Raw genomic sequence first — 20018 nt, 5'->3', positions numbered from 1 at the left:
CCAGAAAAAACGCCAAGATTACTAATCGCGTTAAACAAAAATGTGAATAAACATTTAGATACTTGGTTACCCAGCAACAAATAATCTACACAGCTGAAGGATAAAAACTGTATGTATAATAATAACGAGTGTATGTTTCAGTCGTCTGAATGTGTTTCGACATAGGTACCATCATCCAGCATCGAAATGACTGAAATGCCATTGTTTTATTGTTAAAAGTCGTGCTGAGAACTTCACAGCAGTGTGCATATCTTTAATATCGTCGATGACCATCTCTTCATATTGGCCACTCATCATGACACGTCTTTTTGCCGTTGTGGTGATATTTCCTTAATCCTAATTCAATGTTTCATTAAATTCGTGTTCTTGTTGTGGACGTGGATGAATATTTGGGGGGATGGCGGAAGCCATGGTTTCCAGAAGAAGTTAAGAATCAAAAATTTTGACCAAGCTGAAACCCTTGAATTCGTGGCATCCGTTAAGAGGACACATTTAAGGTGACACGAGACAATAAATCCGGCAACGATGTGTCACGGCGGTGCGGAGGAGCGATGAGGATTCGGGTCCCCGCAAGATACCGATCTGTCGGATTCATTTTTACATTCATTAATGGGCCCCATTACTCTTCCGAATCACGAATATGTTCGGTAATGTTTTCCCAGATAAGGGGGCCAATAAAATTTGTAGGAATCCCGGTTACCTAATTGATTTAAAATGTACACACCGACACAGATCGGCCCTTTCGGGAGCCTATTAATTTATGATAACGGCCCTGATTTATCGACCGTACCGATTTCAGTTCACACAAATTCGAAATGATCTGGAAGCGGACCGGGGCCCCACACAAGAAACAGGTAACCGAAACAACGGATAAACGGTTTCTTTTCTGGACCACCACCGCATTTTTTTACCTTACCACTTACCATTTTATGCATGGAATCCGACTCATTGAATGCGACTACGTGAATCACTCTCGCTGTTCAGACGGGAATTCGGATTCTCACTCTTCGAAATTATAAATAGACAGGAATTTCTTGACCTCTGACATTACTTAAAGTCGTTATGTTTCTAAAAATATTCTTTTTAATGGCGTTAATATGGAATCTGAACAAAATTCTTTTGTAATTGACCAATTATAAGAGGCAGTTTATTGAAATAATTTTTCTTTTAATTTTTTAAACAAATAACTCAAGACACCTTAAGAATAAAGTTTTAAATACATTTTATAATATTTTAATTGGATTTTTAAATTATATTAAGTTTATTAAAATTTCATATAATCATATTTAGACATTGATTTTTAGGGGATTTAAACTTTTCGGAGATATTTTATACCATTTAATTTTTTTCTTGCCTTTAGACAAATTAAATACATTTGATTATGAAATATTAATTTATGAAATGTACATGTATACTTTTTACAAAAATGAAAAAAAAACTCTGAATTGTAAATATTCTATATCTTATTCATTTTATTTTTTATTCTTGAATTTATACCTAATATAGATAAAGTTTTTATCTTCATTTATTTTATTTTCACTCTATTTTTAAAAATTTTTAACATTTTTTGATCTTTTAAATTCTTACCCTTTTTATTTTTGAAATTGTGAGAAATTGGTTATTTTCTTTTATTTTTATTATTAATTATATTTATTTACTATTGGAACAACTATCCTTTTAATTTTTTAAACAATACACTCAAGGCACCTTATTCATTGGAAATTTATTTTATAAATTATTTATAAATCTTTTTAGCATAAATTATAATAATTACATAAATTTGATTACCTTAATTGTTTCAAAGTAATTGAAATATGAAACTGTACATATATATTTGTCATAAAAATAAAAAATTATGGATTGTAGATATTTATACCCACATTTGGTATTTTTAATTTTTTTATTGAATATATATCAATAATAATATTGTTAATAGAGATAGAGTTGATGATTTTTCAATGTCTTTTTAAATACATCATTGTATTTTTTATTTATTTTAAACTGATATTTTTTTTTTTCGTTTTAGAAATGAAACTTAAAAATATCAAGGATAAATGTTCTTTTATAATATTTTTACAGTTATAATTTTTTTTTTTTATTTTACTGAGTCAATTCAGTTTCCATTTTTTGGTTAAATTATTTAATTTAATATATTAAGTATTTTTTTTTTACTTTATTACTCTAATATTTAATTTTAACCTTAATTAGTTTACACTTTGAAAATATATTGAAAAAAATGTATTTTGAATTTTATTTGAAAATTCATGTTTATTGTCTGTTCAACTGTTGTTCAAACTCATTTCATCACTTTTCGATTATCTTTATACTTTTTACAATCTGTAAACCTTAAGGAACTAATTTGTATTCGTATTAAATTAAATTAACTAACCTGGATTAACTTTTAAATACATTTTATAATAATTTAATTGAATTTTTAAACTATTTCAAATTTGTTACAAATTTTATACAATTATTTTTGGGGATTTAAAGTTTTTGGAGATATCTTTTAATTTTTTTCGTTTCTATAGACAAATTAAATAATTCAGTTGTTTATGAAATAGCAATTTATGATTCTGTACATGTATACTTTTTGCAAAAATGAAAAAAAGTGAATTGTAGATACTCATACATCTTATTCACTTTATTTTCATATTCTTGAATTTATATCTATAAGAATATAGATAGTGTTCATAAAGTTGATATAATTTATCTTCATTTATTATTTTATTTTTAATCTGTTTTTAAATACTTTGTATTTTTTAAAATTTTTAAACACTTTTTATTATTTTAAATTGATACCCTTTCTATTTTTAAAATTGTGAGAAATTGGTCAACAAAAAACTCAAGGCACCTTAATCATTGAAAATTTATTTTATTAATAAAACTATTTTATAATACAATTTATAATAATTTAATCAAGGCATCTTAATAATTGAAAAATTATTTTATTAGTAAAATTTTTTTAAAGTACAATTTAAAATAATTTAATCAGATTTTCAAAATATTAGATTATCAAAATATTTTTCTATTAAAATTTCTGATATATTTAGATTTTGATGTTTTGGGTATTTAATTTTTTTTAATTTTCCTCTTGTCTTTAGACAAATTATATAAATTTGATTACCTTATTTGCATTAAAGTAATTTTGAAATTGCACATATATATTTTCCTAAAAATAAAAAATTCTGGATTGTAAGTATATTTTAAAATATATTTTACATTTTTACTTTAATATTTAAATTTAACTTTAATTAGTTTACACTTTGAAGATATACTGAAAATGATGTATTTTTAATTTTATTTAAAAATTCAGGTTTATTGTCTGTTGTTTGAACTCAGTGTTGTTTGAACTCATTTCTTCAGTTTTTCGATTGTCTTTTTACAACCTGTAGACATTAAGGGACTAATTTGTATTCGTATCAAATTAAATTAACTAACCCTGGATTAACTTTTGACCTTGCATCATGTCTTAAAGTGGGGGATTAAAGTGTCACCCCCTAGTGAGTGCTAGTGCCGTGGGAATTTTGGCGCCTGGACCTTTTTTCACCCGCGCCGCCCAATAATCGATTCAGTTTACTCAACGGGCCACTCCAGGCCGTGCATCCACATCCACATCCACTTGGCTTGAGTGCATTCTTTCTGTTCGCTTCGATTGGCCTCAGGCCCCCGTTTTGACAACAGTCAGTCAATTCTAGTCAAGACCGTTCTTCTGTATAACTGTTGACCTACCCATTACACTTCACGGCCTTTTTTGACGCCGTTCGTGACCGTGTGACTGAGCAAATATAACTCCAGACGCGAGGTCCTCGTGGGTTTCTTCCTTTGCCGCCATTGAAAATTTTGTTACCGATTGAAGTAAAATTATTTTGCTAAAGAGCCTGTTTACATATAAATACCAAATACATCAATGAACAGGTTGTAAAATTTAAATTAAATTACAAGTTATTTCCGCAGAAACCACAAAGTCGTATTTGAACAAAACCCTCGCGTTAATATTATCCTAAGAACAAAAAAACGAACCCGGAAACCATAACCCCAGAATTATATTACACTATTCCGGTGTAATTAACATGGCACTTCGAAATGTGGCAAGTGCACGAAACGAAATTTGCCATCGGCCCGTGAGATACGATCCCGAGGTGGTAACAGTTTACTGCTTATTTACGTTTGTATTTATTAACCCGCAAACCGCAATAATAGAAAACTAACCGTTCTTGTGGCGGGGGTTATAAAATTGAAGACGACAATTCGGACTTTTATTGTGCGGGGACGGGTTTCGAGAGACTGTTAAAAGTTTTATCGCTCTTGTCACGGAGACCACTAATCCTCGCCAACTCGAGTTCGACATGTACATAATTCTCTCGCTTGGTTTTTGAATCATGGTCATTATGACAGGTGATGAAACGGCCCGTAAAAACCCTATATCAGGTAATCGTTTTCTTTTATTTTTTGTTTACTTCATTTCTGTTTTGTTTCACCCTTTGGTATTATTGTCTTGATATTACCATTAAAATTGGACACGACGACACCTTTATGGGGGAAAGCAAGAGATGCCCACTTCGAGCGGTACTACTCGTGCAATAAAGATAAAATTGATTGAAGGTTACGAAAATTTAAATGACTCATTAATTGAATGAAACTTCGTACAAGTTAGTTTTTTACAATGGACCACAGACACCCACATCAGCGTGTCGAACCTGAGTGAAACACAATTCCAGGATTGCCATAGCATAGAAATAATTCATGAAGAGTGTGGTGCATAAATAATTCAGTCGCAGACACAATGGCCTATTATACCCTGCCATTAGCTCGAACAACATGTTAACAATGCTGCAGCTAGTTAACAATCGTGTAATTAAATTAACAACATATTCGTATAAGTATAGCAATAATAATAATAATGCCGTTATTAATACCGTGTAGAATGAGGCAATCTGCCATATTTTACACGTATTACGCATTTTACGTGTCTTCGGGCATTAGTTTGACCTAGTTTGCTAACTTATTTGACATTATAATAGAAATCCACAATTTTAACACAAAACAATAGGACAAATTAAGTGTCAGTGAAAAAGTCAGTGTACTATTTATAAATGATTGTATACTTATTTAGTTCAGAAAATAATGTTAATTAAAACTAAACATTTAGTTTGAATTATTCCTTATTAAAATTTGCTTAATGCTTTTATTACTTCTAAATTTCTTTTAAATAATTATAAAATAAGAGATGGTAATTTTGTTAATATGAAATGTTCAAATATCTCGAGTACTCCACACATGGATTTAATTTTGAAACATTCTGCGAAAATGATTTTGATGAAAGAGTGGTGAAGCAGCTGAAAAGGTGGCTAAACCAGGACTAAAATTCAGGAAGAGTCTGCTGTATTTATGCTGAGACTGGAAAGGAGTCATTTATTACGAGTTGCTTCTGTTTGAAGCTACGTTTGATTAGAAATGTTGAGAATTGGCCAACAGAAGAAGTATCTCAGAGAGCTTGGTACGGAAGCTTTGATGCATTCACATATAGTCCAGGTATCAAGAGAAGTTTATGAAAATAAATTATTTTAGAGAGGCATTGTGAAGCTACTTTTAAAATGAAAGTTCGAGTAAAAATAATGGATTTCTTTTTCCCCAACCTAATTTTAATAAATTCTGATAAAATTAATACCATTACACCTCATTTCTAAGGGAGAAAATGTTAAATAGATTCCTCTATTTCTTATTGAAGATAAGTAAAAAATTTTAAATCTATCTTCATGTACCTTGGGTATATTAAAGATTTATTTTATACACTATTTCAACAACAGGCAAATAGATATTTTAAGAAAAACAATATTCTTATAAATCACATTAAGAGATAATTTTGTAACTGATATTGACAATGTCTTGTGAAATTTTTAACATTTTGATTTAATCACAATATTATAATATAATAATATACTATTAATATTAATACTAAGTAGTTATTTGATAAATAACTCTAAAGTACATTAAAATATGTTAACAATTCAAATTTCTATTACAGTTGTTTAACAATAGCTTTCTTGTATCTAGGTAATGTCTTTGACCGTAAATTTTAATGCCTTTGTAATAAATTTTCCTATGTTTATTACGAAGAAAGTTGCAGTAACCTAAATAAATAAAGTTATTTATATTTTACAAGACACCGCTATTGATGTTTTATAATAATACTTATTTTAATTAGTTTTAAATTATTTTGTATTCAAGTTTTCAATTTAACCAAGAATTTTAGCAATAAATATTATTGTTAATCTCTCATCATTAAAACCAAGAAATTAATTAAATTAAATGAATCCACTATTTCTCTTTGTGGTCTGTAAATACTCCTTCATAAAATAATTTATTAAGAATTGGCGTGTAGATTTTTTATAATTTATGGAATGGGAATATTAGATTGTCCACCAGTGGCATAAAAGTTGTAGGAGTTTATTTTATGTTACTTATCTGGGAGACATCAACGATCAATGAGAAGACGAACCCGCAAAAGTTCACGTTCCTAAAGAATCGCATTAGATTCTTTTATACGCCAACACAACAGAATGTACAAACAAGCCAATAATAGAAAGAAAAAAAGTCGCACACGTTCAAAAAGGGGTTTTTAAAAGGCCATTCATCCGTCACCTAGTTTCCGCACGTCGACAATGACCCACCCCCCCTCGTATTGACGCGCTTTATGTTTGCACAGTGCGGACGAGAGCGAAAGAGAGGAGAAAAAAAAGGCGATGGACCACCGAAAAGACAAACGGACACGATGACGGTGAATGGGCCGGGGCGGCGAGAATAAAGCGCCGCTTTTCAGTTTTCGAGTGAAAAGTCGCCGTCGGTGCCGTGGCATCGTTTCAAAGCCGTGACAAGGAGGCTATCAATCAGTACGGGAGAATAGTGCACCAGGTAATTTAGATTACGAGAGGCCGACTTTGGGCAACGGGTGCGAGAGAGACGGCCGGGCCGTGTTTGTGTTTTGTGTGTGTTTACAGATTGTAATCAAAACAAGACGACCTCCCGGCCAGACGGGGCACACTGCGCCCAGCTCTCCACAAAAAAGGTCGCCTTACCGATACCGGTGCGCCCAAAAAACGCCGGACTATTTCACCTATTTCGGTGCCGTAACCGCAATGTCTTGAAGGTCCCCACTTTTACGATATTTGCCAATATTATAAAATTTTTAGCATTCCTTTATTTATATGTAATTTATTGAAGCTAAATTTTCAATGGTATCATTTTATGTAAATATCTTATTCAAAATATGTGTTAAATATTAACTTTAAATGTAAGGAATATTTCTACTATTTAATTTAATAAACTCAATTTCCTATTTAATTTGATTGGCTTCAAAATAGTAAGTATTTCTTAAATTTTTGAGATTTGTGGAATTTAATCAATATATAATGATAGACATTTACCAAGAACTAAAAGGTATTTTAATAATTTTAGTACATTGTAATGATTTCATCTAATTTTTAGTGATATTTTTTACTATACATTTGGAAACAATAATTAATAATTACTTACATATTAAAGGAGTGACTATTAGAAGGAGTAGTTAATTTCATTTCATTTTCTAAAAGCTATATTTTTCTAAATTTTTATAAATAATTAAATTATTTAATTTGGTTATGTTACATTCTATAATATTTTCTTTCATGTTTTATGCCTATAGAGTAAAAATATTTATTTTTAATGAAATTAAATGCAGTTTTTTTTTCGTAAAAAGTAATCAGTTTTAAATTTTTAATTAAACTACACTTTTACATTTTAAATAAATTATATTATATGAAAATTATTTTACAAATAGATAATGAAAGTATAAATGAAGAGTATAAGATTAGATATAGACAAAAATATTTAAATGACTTTTAACTAATAAAACTAACTTTAATAAGAATTTAATGGTAATCATATATAGGATAAAAAAGTATATAAAATCAAAAATGGTTTTTACAGTTTTAATTTTTTTTACCTAGTCTTATTGTGAATACTTAATTTATCTCATTAAAATTAAATTAATAACCTCTAAAATTAATTTAATCGTCCCAATTTTAATATTTAAATGATTAAATCAGTTTTAACAAATAAAATTAACTACAATAGGAATTTAATGAAAATTGTATATCACGTTAAAAAAAATAAAATCAACAATAAACTTACAGTTTCTAAATTTTATTTTATATAGTCTTAGTGTGAATATTAATACTTAATTTGTTACAAAATTATAGAAAAAAATAAATTTAATAACATCTTATATATTTAAGTTTTCGAAGGATCCCCCTTATATACAGGGTGTTTCGCAACTTATCCGACAAATTTTAACCACATACTCACTGTTGTATATGTAGTCGATTTATCATATATTTTTTAAATGAATATATACAAAGTGTTTCACAACTTATCCGAAAAATTTTAACCACTACTCACTGTTACATAAGAAATTCAGTTAAATTAAAAAAAATATGATAAATCAACTACTTATGCAATAGTGAATATGTGGTTAAAATTTTTCGGATAAATTGTGAAACACCTTGTATAATATGGGTTATATGTTTTTTTTTTCTTTATACATTTTTTATTATATGAAAAGATTTTGCTAAATTGATTTGGAAAATATTTATATAATATACAATTTTTATTTGTTTTTATAAGGCGTTATTTCACTAAAGTATAAACATTTCGACAATAAAATAAATATTATTTATTGGCAACGCCGAATTTCCACAATCTACAAAAAATTTTTTGCACATATTTTTTAATAAATACATCAATGGATTGCATTGATTCACTTTTCGGTTTATCTTTCCTTAGTTCTCTGAATCAAAATGACCTAATGTGTTGTTACTCATGATTCGTTTGTTTCTTTAACATGCTCCATTATCAGTTGTTTGTTTGTAAATGTTGATACTGCGTTATCATGTTAAAAAAACTAACACATTGATTTTATCTTTTTATAATCCTCAGCATTGTTAGAAATACCGATGTGTCAAATATTTGGACAAAAAATCAAATCAAATTAGACGAACAGTAATTTCACAATAAACTATATTATAGTTGTATTACAACACTTAAGTTGTTTAAACAGTTGTATAAATCAAAATCTCGAGTGTGTTAGTTTTGTTTATATTTCCGTTATTGGTTGTCACATTCATGAATAAATAAATATTTTCTATTTTTTGTTGAGCACATTATTTTTTAGATAAAAACATATAAAACCTGAAACGCAGGTTTGGAATGTGTTCGTCAAAATTTGTACTTGAAAACAAATTATATTTGCACTCTTTTATCCATGATTAATTGGCACTTAATCATTGAATTGTTTCAAATTCAAAAATCGATTAACGAGTGGCACTGGTCAACGATCGACAGAGCGAGATGGCAAAACGAAAGAGAAAGAGTTTTGGTGAAGATTTAGTGGAGGCCCGTTGCCGACACGGCTGCTCTTTTATCAGGTGACACTTCTTGTACTAATGAATGTTTTCGGGGTCTCCACATTCACAGTCAACGTCGACCACCGCTGCTGTTGGATTCACCGTTTCGTCCGGTCGGCCTTCGTTACGATTAATGCCATACGTTAAAAAATGCACCGCGGGACTGTCATTTGTCTAATCCGTTGTGTTTTGATATAAATTAGGCTGCGTTGCTTACATGAGATTGATTGAACAGTTCTGAGTACACAGTAGAAAGTTTGATAATTATAACTTAATTTTTACCGTATATCACGAGTGGGACAATGAAATTTGCATGTTGAATAAACTATTTCTGGGGAAATAACTTAGAATATAAATTTCGCTCTTGTCTTATCCGAAATAGAAAAGGGACATAAAGAATGGGACAAATGTTCGGTTGCCAATCGAAACCCCGACAGATAACCCAGAGAGACCGACTAAAAGCGGGCAATAAATAATATCCTGAACTGGTACCGCATCTAGAATATGCACGAAACGCAGGGACAAACACGATGTTTATGTGAGTTTAATTTGGGAGAGATTTTATCGGCCAGTCTGTTTCGGTAACACAATATCCTCCACTTTTCTCTTTCTCGCTCTTCATTCTTTGTTTCTCTGTCTGCGTGGCGTGTATTGTTTATTAATGCCACTAATAACTGGACTTTTACGTTTAATCGTCCACATTTCATGTTTATATCCAGCCTCAGCCAGCTGAATTACACCATTAATGATTGTCGGTGTCCACTAAATCTTTGCTTATTTAATAAAATAGTCGGCAGTGTGCGTTTGTTAATTTTGTGGTATAATCTTCTTGGTTTGCGATGATACTTTAGGCAAATATTACGTAATTATATTAATGTTATGTGTATGCCTAAGTGCTCTTAACATTTAGAATTACCCACCTATCTTCCGTCTATCTGACAAATTACATAAACGCAAATGTACAAAATTCGAATTCATAAACACTAATGGAATAAAACAAAATGTATACAGCAGTTAATTGAGACTCCCAATTTGGGAGCGTATCATCTTTTGTAATACCCTAATAGTCTTCACAGTTCCCCGCAACGATAAGACGTGAGAACGGAGTTGGAGGAATGGAAGAAGTATGGTTAGTCAGCCAGAATAAATTATCCGGTCCGAGGCATCGGAGTGAATTAAACTTTTTAGTTTTATCTCGTATTGGACCATTAGAAGATCAGTGGATATCAATGTCACTTGTGCCGGTTCGGACCAACCCATGTTACCACCGTTGACGTGGAAAACCACACATATTCCGTCCAGTCAATGAATGACGTTCCGGTGAATTGAAATCAGAATTAGATAGATTCCGAAAAGTGGTGCGGCAATAAAGAAATGTCTGTGTTATAATATTTTGGTTGATTAATGATGTGTCCATAACTTTATCGGGAGAAACCATTAATGCATAAAATAATACAAGGATTGGATTACACCCTCTTCCTGTCCGAGTTCTGGTTTCAAGATTATGTTTGGCCTCGGGTTTGCTCTTAAGCCGATATAAATATGTGTTTTGACCGTGGCCTGTCAACAGACATCATCAAGCGAAGAATTAATAAGACTAATGTATTATTATGATTAGTAATATAACCCAAAATGAGTAAAAGATTAAGTTTTTAATATTTTAGAAGCAGTCCAAAAATAATTATTACTTTCTACTGTATTAATTAATTTTATTCCAATTCTAGTAGGCAATTTCTAAAAGGTACAATGTTTTATTTGGTTCGTAAAAGTAAATGCATATATTTTTATAATTTAATGTTAATGGCAATTAAAACAAGATAATGTCCAATGTTTTGAAAAATATATTTCTTAATGACACAAAAATACTTTTCTAAACAACATATTTTGACTTTCCAAAATTACTTTTACAATGTGACTTATTTTCGTCAAAAGGCTATTTTGAAAACACTTTGATTTGACACTAAACGTATTGAGATCAAACTTATTTGTTACCTTTCAAACTTAGTCAATTGACAATGCAAGTCCGAGAGCTGCAGTCACCGTTTCTCTTTAGAGAAATAGACACCCAATAAATTATTCAGAAGCAATTAAACCATAAAATCATTGAAGCCCATGACGATTCCCTATAGAATAATTAGTCCTACTATCAGCTGGATCCTTTTCAAAACCGGGAGTTTATTGGGGAAATATTTACACTGGGTACCGTCATAAATACCGTCACGGTACGTCATTTACGAAAACAATTAGCTACCGTCTATTTAACTGTAAACCTATAATGTGAACCAATATAATAGTAATGGTCAAGTTATTTCTATTCCTTTCACGATTTTTGTATGAAAAGCAACATGAAGTTGTAAATTTTGCCAGAAAATGAAGCTTCTGTATTTATTACACAACAAGTAGGTTTTTTGAAAATGGCACCATAAAATTGGAACCCGATGAATTGTGGAAGATCCTGGAATTATGTCTTCTGTACAAATGCTGAATTGATGTCGTTATGGTGTTGGACTACAACAATTTAACTTTCCATACAGTTATAAACATTTAAGAATTAAAATACACTGTGTAATTCATTTATTTAATATGGGGTTCGATAAGTTAATTGAAAACTACAATTTGGTAATTTACAACATTAAAAATTTTTTTAACAAAAAGGTTTAGTATTTGAATTATTTTTGACAAATTATTAGGTTACATAAAAAACAACTTAATGAACTTATTTCATCATTTCAGTAATGGTCATTATTTTATCAACTTTTTAAAATGTTATGTAATTTAGCCACAACTCTTCTTTTTAATGTGATCTATATAAAATATTAATTTACTATTGTTGTTTTATATAGTATTAAAAAACTGCTATATTTTTATTTATACAATGTAACATATACTTTTTTAAATTAAGCTTTCAACATAAATATAGCAATATTAATTTTAAAAGGAATTCTTAATGATTAAATCTGTGTTACTTAATTTAACATTAACACTATTTTCCAAACATATCACAAATCTAAATTCCTCGATTTAAATTTTAAAATTTTTATGTAGAAGACATTTATTAAGAGCATCATTCCTTCAATATATGGAAGTAACTTGTTGTTTTCTAGGGGTATAACAAATCTTTTGTGTAGTTTTGTCCCTGTAGCATGTTTAACATAAGCAGAACCACCATTATTTTACAAATTAAATTTAGACTCCTCAGTAAAAAATACTAGTTCCCTCTGTGGCCCAGTAAATATGATCCTAGCAAGTCAAATGTGGACTTTGACATATTTAGTAGGTTTCCTGTAGGTCGGGGATCAAGCGAACCCCCCAGCCAATAACCATCTTTTCACAGTCCTTGAACTAATTTCAACAAGTCTTATTTCTTTCAGGTTGGCTTCAGTTCATAAATTGAATTGTTTGATAAAATTGTATTATTTTTCTAGCCATAAATTCCTAGCTATTTCTTTTTGTTTCTCTCCAGTCTTGGCAATGTTGAATTATAATTTTTCTTACATATTACTTCATCCAATGATTAAACAATTAAAATAAGAAGAAGACAGTTAATAAAGAATCACAGGGAACAATGAAAGACCATAAAGTAAAAAGTTGGTTTAATTTTGTCCATTGAAGAATAAAAAAGTACGTAAGTCCTTGGAAACAAACATTCAATAAAAATGAATTTTAGAATTAATTTCAAAATGAGTGGATGAATAATTTTGAAAAACAATTATGCTAAAAACATTATCCCAAGGTGTGCATAACCTGTACATTATTGCCAGCCATCGATTCCTTATTTCGTGCATCAGCAAAAACCTAATTAACCCGCAACCAAAACTTGTTACAATCGAAAGTTACGAGCACGCAATAAACGTTAACAGCTTAAAACTTCACCAGCATTATTGGCAACCACTCTCTCTCACCTCCTTTCGCCGTCTCGCTCGTTCTAAAACACCTTAACCATACCGGAGGCAAAAGGAGGCACAAAATAAAATAAACTCGATGAAGAAAGAAAGAAGACGAAGAAAAGAAAAAAGAGTGTTGCGGTGGTGTGGTGTCTTGGCTGACTCGTCAGAATATTAATAATCTCTCCGTGATCGCAGCGGGCATCGTTCGCCACGGCCTACTCAGCGTCCTGCAGTTCCATCGACACTACCCATTTAATGAGGCCTCCATGATCTGCCCCACAAAAATTCCTCTATTATTTATCCTTTGTCGTGCCGGCCGTGCTGTCTTACGTGGCCTCGATTTTGCTCTTTTCCTTGGCTTTGCTTGCGTTCATATTCGCGACGTATTTATGTTGACGGGTGCCATCTGTGTCAATGGATGGTCGCCTGAAATGAGAATAAAATCACCTCAGTTCATAAACTAATATAAATTCTAATTAGTTTGATGTGAGACTGTTTGTGTGATGGATGGATGTAATAATGTTTATTTAAATGAACGTGTCTATTTAAATTACAAATGCTAATTGTTGACTGGTTGTCTTTATTAAAATTATTCTAATGGATGTAAATTTATTAAGAGTCTAGTGATACTGGTGAAAGTCATTATTCGCTTCGTCAATTAACTATTACTGTTCTTGACCAGAAAACTGAAAGATAAAATTATTCACTGCACATATGCAATTAAATGATGCAATTCATTCAATATACTACAGATAAATTCTGATTGGGATAGTAAATCAAAGACCCAGACATCACAGATCGATAAAGTATTTGAATCGGTCGTGTACAGCAAAAATCTAGCTTGTCTCGCGAAAATTGTGAAGGTTAGTGAACAGCCACAACATCAGATCAAACATATTGAGTTACCAGTGGCGAGAATAAGTCGTGCACAAACACGAGATAACGAAAAATTTTTTCGTATAAAAATACCGAAGACAAAATATACAAACATGATATCGAAACCTCCGTACGGGCATTTACCATCCACCTGGTTCTGGGTCACTGACCTACGTACTTACTCTCTCTATCTGCTCTCCTCGAGTCATATCTATGTTATTATCTAGCTATCTGAGAGATTCGACGCATTTATGGGGAAGTTTCTCCAAATCTTTACATAATATGCGATAATATAAATATGTGTAAATTCGGAGCTTTGAAAGACCTTATTATTAAATTATAGAATATCGAACCGTTCCACAACACTTCCAAACTTGGTGGCGTCGATTAAACGGTGGAAAAAATATAAATAAAATAAAGTAATAAGCAAATAAAATGTAATAAAAGTAGAAATAGAAGATGTAACAGGACAAGTGGGTATTTGTGGGATTTGCGACGTCGTGTCCCACGCTGTTCGGAGGTCGCCGTTGCGTGGGCTCCCATTAACAAGGTAGCCATATCTTTCGGTCGGTCCGGCCACTATTAATTTAACGCCTTTGAAAAAAATTCCATGTCAAAAGACGCTGCGCCGGCATTTTACCATTTTTCCCGCGGTCCGAATCGGTGGCGAGTCGACGCGTTGTTTGTCGGATTCAGACTCAAAATTCCGACCGTCTTGTTCAGTATCCGAGAACGACTTTAATTAATTGTCGGTGGTGGTGTAAATTCCTAATTAGGGAAGATTGTTTCGTCGTTTGGTAATCGTCCAAGAACGATACTTGTATTTTACTTTTTTAATTTAATAGAATGGCATTTATTTATTGGTTAAGCGTTCGTGCCATTTTAGTCATTTAAATTTTGCAAAAAAGTATTAAATTTAGAATTTATTGTACTTATGTTAAAAATAATCATAGTTATAAATTTCTTAATTAGGAACTTCATATTAAAAAGAAATTTAAAACTATAATTATGCCAATATACAGAAAGGACAATTCGAAACCAGGACACCCTCATAAAATTTTAATTACTTTTTTAAGTTTTAACAAAGTTTCTTTTTTCAATTGTTACAATGTCACGTTTTTTGGCCCAAAACCAAAATCTACAGGGTAATCTTTAAGCATGAAAATTGTAGAAATCATACAAGAAAAGTTTTTATAGCAAATCTAATTTCTCCACTGAATTAATCATCTAATACTAAATTTCATAAAAAAATTATGTACATTCATAATTCTGTGGAAAATAATATTTTCTTAGGAATTTATTTTTTTAATTAAGTAGTTTGTGGAATAAACTATCAAAAATAGCACAAATTATATTTTTTTCAACAATATTGGAATATTATTTTATGAAGATGTCCCACTTTCATATGGGCCCCACAGGAAAAATAACTTGTTGATACCTGCAAAGTACATAGTGAAATCTCTGTTCGTTTCTTAATATTTGGAAAAAATTTAATAACCATTTTAATTATTTATTTATTTTGGTTATTTTTTATTGCCAATCATAATTTAATTTGCTTTTTAAATATCGAAAAAATTATATTTTCTAAAATTATATTAAATATCTTAGCCAACGATAAAATAATAATAGAAATAAAATAAATAAATTAATGATAAATTTCAAGGTATGGAATAACTAAATAAACAAATAATTTATTTGAAAATTAGTAATTATTGATAATTTTTACGTGAATATGTGTGGATATAAAATTTGGATTTCATCCCAAATATAAATAAAATAATCTTTAGTTACGCCCTTCTTGTTTCACAGACTACAATATAAAATATCTCGAAATTTACCAAAAAAATGTAGATATATTTTAGCTAAAAACAATTTAGTAAACGCCAATTATATATTTTCGAAAAACTAAGTAGCTTTTTTTATTACATTTTAAAGGCAAATTCAATTATGTATATGAAATAAACAGTTGTTTTTTTATTTCAAAGCTTTTATGTCATAAAAAATTGTCGCTAGACACAGCGTTTACTGCTATTTAAAAAAATTCAAATTAAATTAAATATATAAAAAAGTTCTTTCCAAATCTATGTCAGTTTTCATAAATATTTTAGAAACGATGATAGTGGAACATATTGTATTATATAAAAACAAAAGTCATAAAAATTTGTTTGTGAATGTTAAACTTTTCTGTCTTAAAAAAGAGAAAAGAACAAAACATTGAATTTTGGTGCACCAATAATGGAAGAAACAATGTGGAATTTGAACATTTGAACAAAATTATCATAGAAATTTGGATCGAAGTCTGTTAGGTGATGATTGTTGGTTAAATATGAGAAACGCAAATATGGAAAATTACAAGAAAGAAAAGAAAACTAAAACAGAAATAATTTTGAATTTTAATACTCAAATTTGGATTTAATTTTCTTAATATAAAAAAAGGTATTTTTTATTAATCTTCTTTATCATTCTTTTAATATATTTAAGTAAGAATTAATTTCCCGCCAAAATTGTTTCACCTGATTTTGGTTAATTTTTACAAATCACTAAATCATTCGATGGCTATACTATTTACCATAACATTATTTTTTTATTTGCCCATGATATCAGACAATAGTTGGTGTGTTGTAGGTAGTCAGTCACCAAGTAGTAATGTGAGTGAATTAAGTCTTTGTGAGTAGTTCTATGGCCTGTCCGTAATCCTATTTACACACGGTTTTTTTACCGGTTTTATAATGACACGATAGACGACAAAGAGTAAATGTCTGCTCACACGTCAAATACAATAAAAATGTGGAGAGACGCAATCGGCACCTAGAGTTAATCTGAGAATAAACAATACAAACAACTTAGCTGTTTGCAAATGGAGGATGTGTCTATAAACAGTACTTCTTCCTCGAATTTAATAAGTAGTAAAATACTTCTAAATGAAATAAATGTTTATAAACGTGATAAGACATAAGATTTACTTGATAAAACAAGTCCAAGAACTATGATAGTATGGGTACGTTTATGAAGAACATATATAAAAATTAAAATCTAATAATATTCAAAACATCTTTGATGAATATCATAAATTAATTAATAAACTTACAGTTGTAAGTGTTAACCAAACGCAAAAGCTCGTTCCTTGTGAATTTATGGTTGGTTGATTTATCGAGGTGCAAAATTGCTCTTATTATAAATGTGTCGTCATTCCGAGTGATTTCCGCCATTAACATTAATTAGCATTTTACATCGGTCTCGCCTTCATTCATTCATGCTGTTAAAAATATGTCGATCCGTGATCCGTTAATTATATTAACGACACCGCAGCCTAATCGCTCCCCATTCAAACATTCCTGCTGTTGCTGCTCCTGCTGCAATGATAAGCGCCACTTTTGATCCTGCTTGTTAACTGTCGACGATGCGAATTAATTTTCATTAAGAAGATATCTGATGGACGCTACTTTCTGCCTTATTTATCTCAGGACATCTATAAGAATATATCTCGCACCAGTTTTAAAATGTGCTCTTCTGAACGGGTTAAACAGTAACCAATTTTTCGGATAATTTTATTATTCCAAGTACAAATAATTACTTGTTTCTAATTTTATTTTTAATAATTTACTACTATTGAAATCACATTGTTTATAACAATTTAATATTTTGTTTAGTAAACATTAGAACAAAATATTCACGTCACAAAATCCTATTTTTCTTGCTATTTTCAACTTTTAATGAACGTCACGAAAAAGTTATTAACCCATGCAAGGTTTTACAAAATTGTGAATTAAGTAGTGTAATCCAGATATAATAGTAAATTTGACCCTTAGGTCATAGATTGCAGACTCCCGTACCACATCCTGACCATTTTTGTCTAGTTCTTTGCAACGATCGTGCACAGTCCACTCGGATGGACAGACAAGGACAACCATAATATTCTTTTGGAAGCCGTGAAAAATGATTCATTCTCGGCCGCTCCGTAGGTTCGATAGGATCTCTGGGAGTCATTCTTTGCCGCGGCATGCCATGAGCATTCATGTCGCAACCGGTCACAAAAATTCGATGATTGCAAAGATAACATTCACTATTAGGTATTAGAGACTATCATCTTGTAAATACGGTCACCCTATTTGTTTATCCACTTAAGGCAAAACTTCTGCCCGACACCGATCAGTGGCGACTCGTTTTTAATTTGTTATGGGATATAAATTATTAATTTTAATAATAGTTTTGTATTAAATTTTAATATTGCGATTAATTGTGAATGGTGCCATTAAATTTGTTATAACGTTATACGATATCCGGTCAAAGGATAATCAAAATTAGCAGTGATCAGTACAAGGAAATGCGTCGGAAAAATATGTGAATCGAGGAAAGGACGACAGAGAACGAAAATACCTATATAAGACTGATGCGTCTAAGAGACATAGTGACTGCAACAGCATCGTATCTCTTCTCCGCGGAGCTCCAGTCTTGTCTGTATCCAAGGGAAGTTCACCAAGGTGAACCTGCGGCGACACGAATTCATTCGGGCCGTATTCTGTATGTACAGTTAATCAATGTTCATTTTGTCTCTTGCACCGTTCCAACCCATTATTTTTTGGGATGTTAAGTCAGTTAACATTTTTGGTGTGAATGGGCTTTCTGTTTTAATGAAGCTTTATTATTATTAATTAAATATTTTCGTTACGCCTACTTAAATAGTTTTTATTTTAATTACTCATTTTTATTACAGGAAACAGTATTTTATTTGTTGCATTTACGTCATTAACATAATAATAAATCTGTATTATCCTTACCATTGAACAATAAATTCCTTAAAAATATAAAATGTTTATAAATGTTGTTTTTTTAATTTTTAATAAAATACATGTATAATAAAGTATATAAATTGTAATATTATATAATAAAATATCTGTTAAGAAAAAATTACTTTTATTAAAATAAAATTAAATTAAGTAAAATTAAAATACTTATTATTTTTTAGTTTCAAATATATGTATTAAATCAAATAGTATATATTTTAAATTATAATAAAATTGAGTAAAATATTTATTATTATGTTGTGTTGTTTATTTTATATAATGAAATAAAATTTTACTCAACTAAATTTTAAATTTATTTGGGCCTAGACTATTTTTTTATATACATATTTAGAATTAAATAAATTTAATAAATACTCTGAATAATATTTGATAAAATATTTTTATGAAAAATATAAAATTGAATTAAATTAAAATCAATAAATAAGTAATAATTAATATTTTTAGTTTGTAATTACAAATATATATTCAGTTTACAATACGTCCAGGATGAAACATATTCAGTAAAATATAATAAAATATATAAATATAATTTAATTTAAGTTTTTAAATTAGATGTACAATCAGCTAAATTTAAAAAAGAAAATTTAAATTATTATTAAGAAAAATTAAAATTATTAAAAATTAATACCTTCATTTCAAATGAAACAAACATTTTTAAATAAAATAAATATGTATTTATATTGTTTTATTATAATTTTTATAAACAAGTATTTTAAACATTTTATTTTATATTCAGCTTTTAAATACTTACTAAATAAAATTATTTTTTTACGCAGTTAGACATTTTTTATTTCGAGAAAAATATATTAAAATCATTACAAATATGATTTTTATATATACTGAAATGAATGTAATAAAATATATGTAATATTTGATAATAAAATATGTGTAAGAATAAAATATTTAATAAAATGTAATAAATTTTAGAAAAATTAATTAAGTTTACAATATGTACAAATTTTATACTGTAAAATATATAAAAAATAAATTAAATATTTATATTATATTTT

This window comes from Aethina tumida, chromosome 3 (assembly GCF_024364675.1).
Source record: "Aethina tumida isolate Nest 87 chromosome 3, icAetTumi1.1, whole genome shotgun sequence".
Classification (NCBI taxonomy): domain Eukaryota; kingdom Metazoa; phylum Arthropoda; class Insecta; order Coleoptera; family Nitidulidae; genus Aethina; species Aethina tumida.
The sequence above is the reverse complement of the archived record's forward strand: the minus strand, read 5'-3'. Positions refer to the sequence as shown.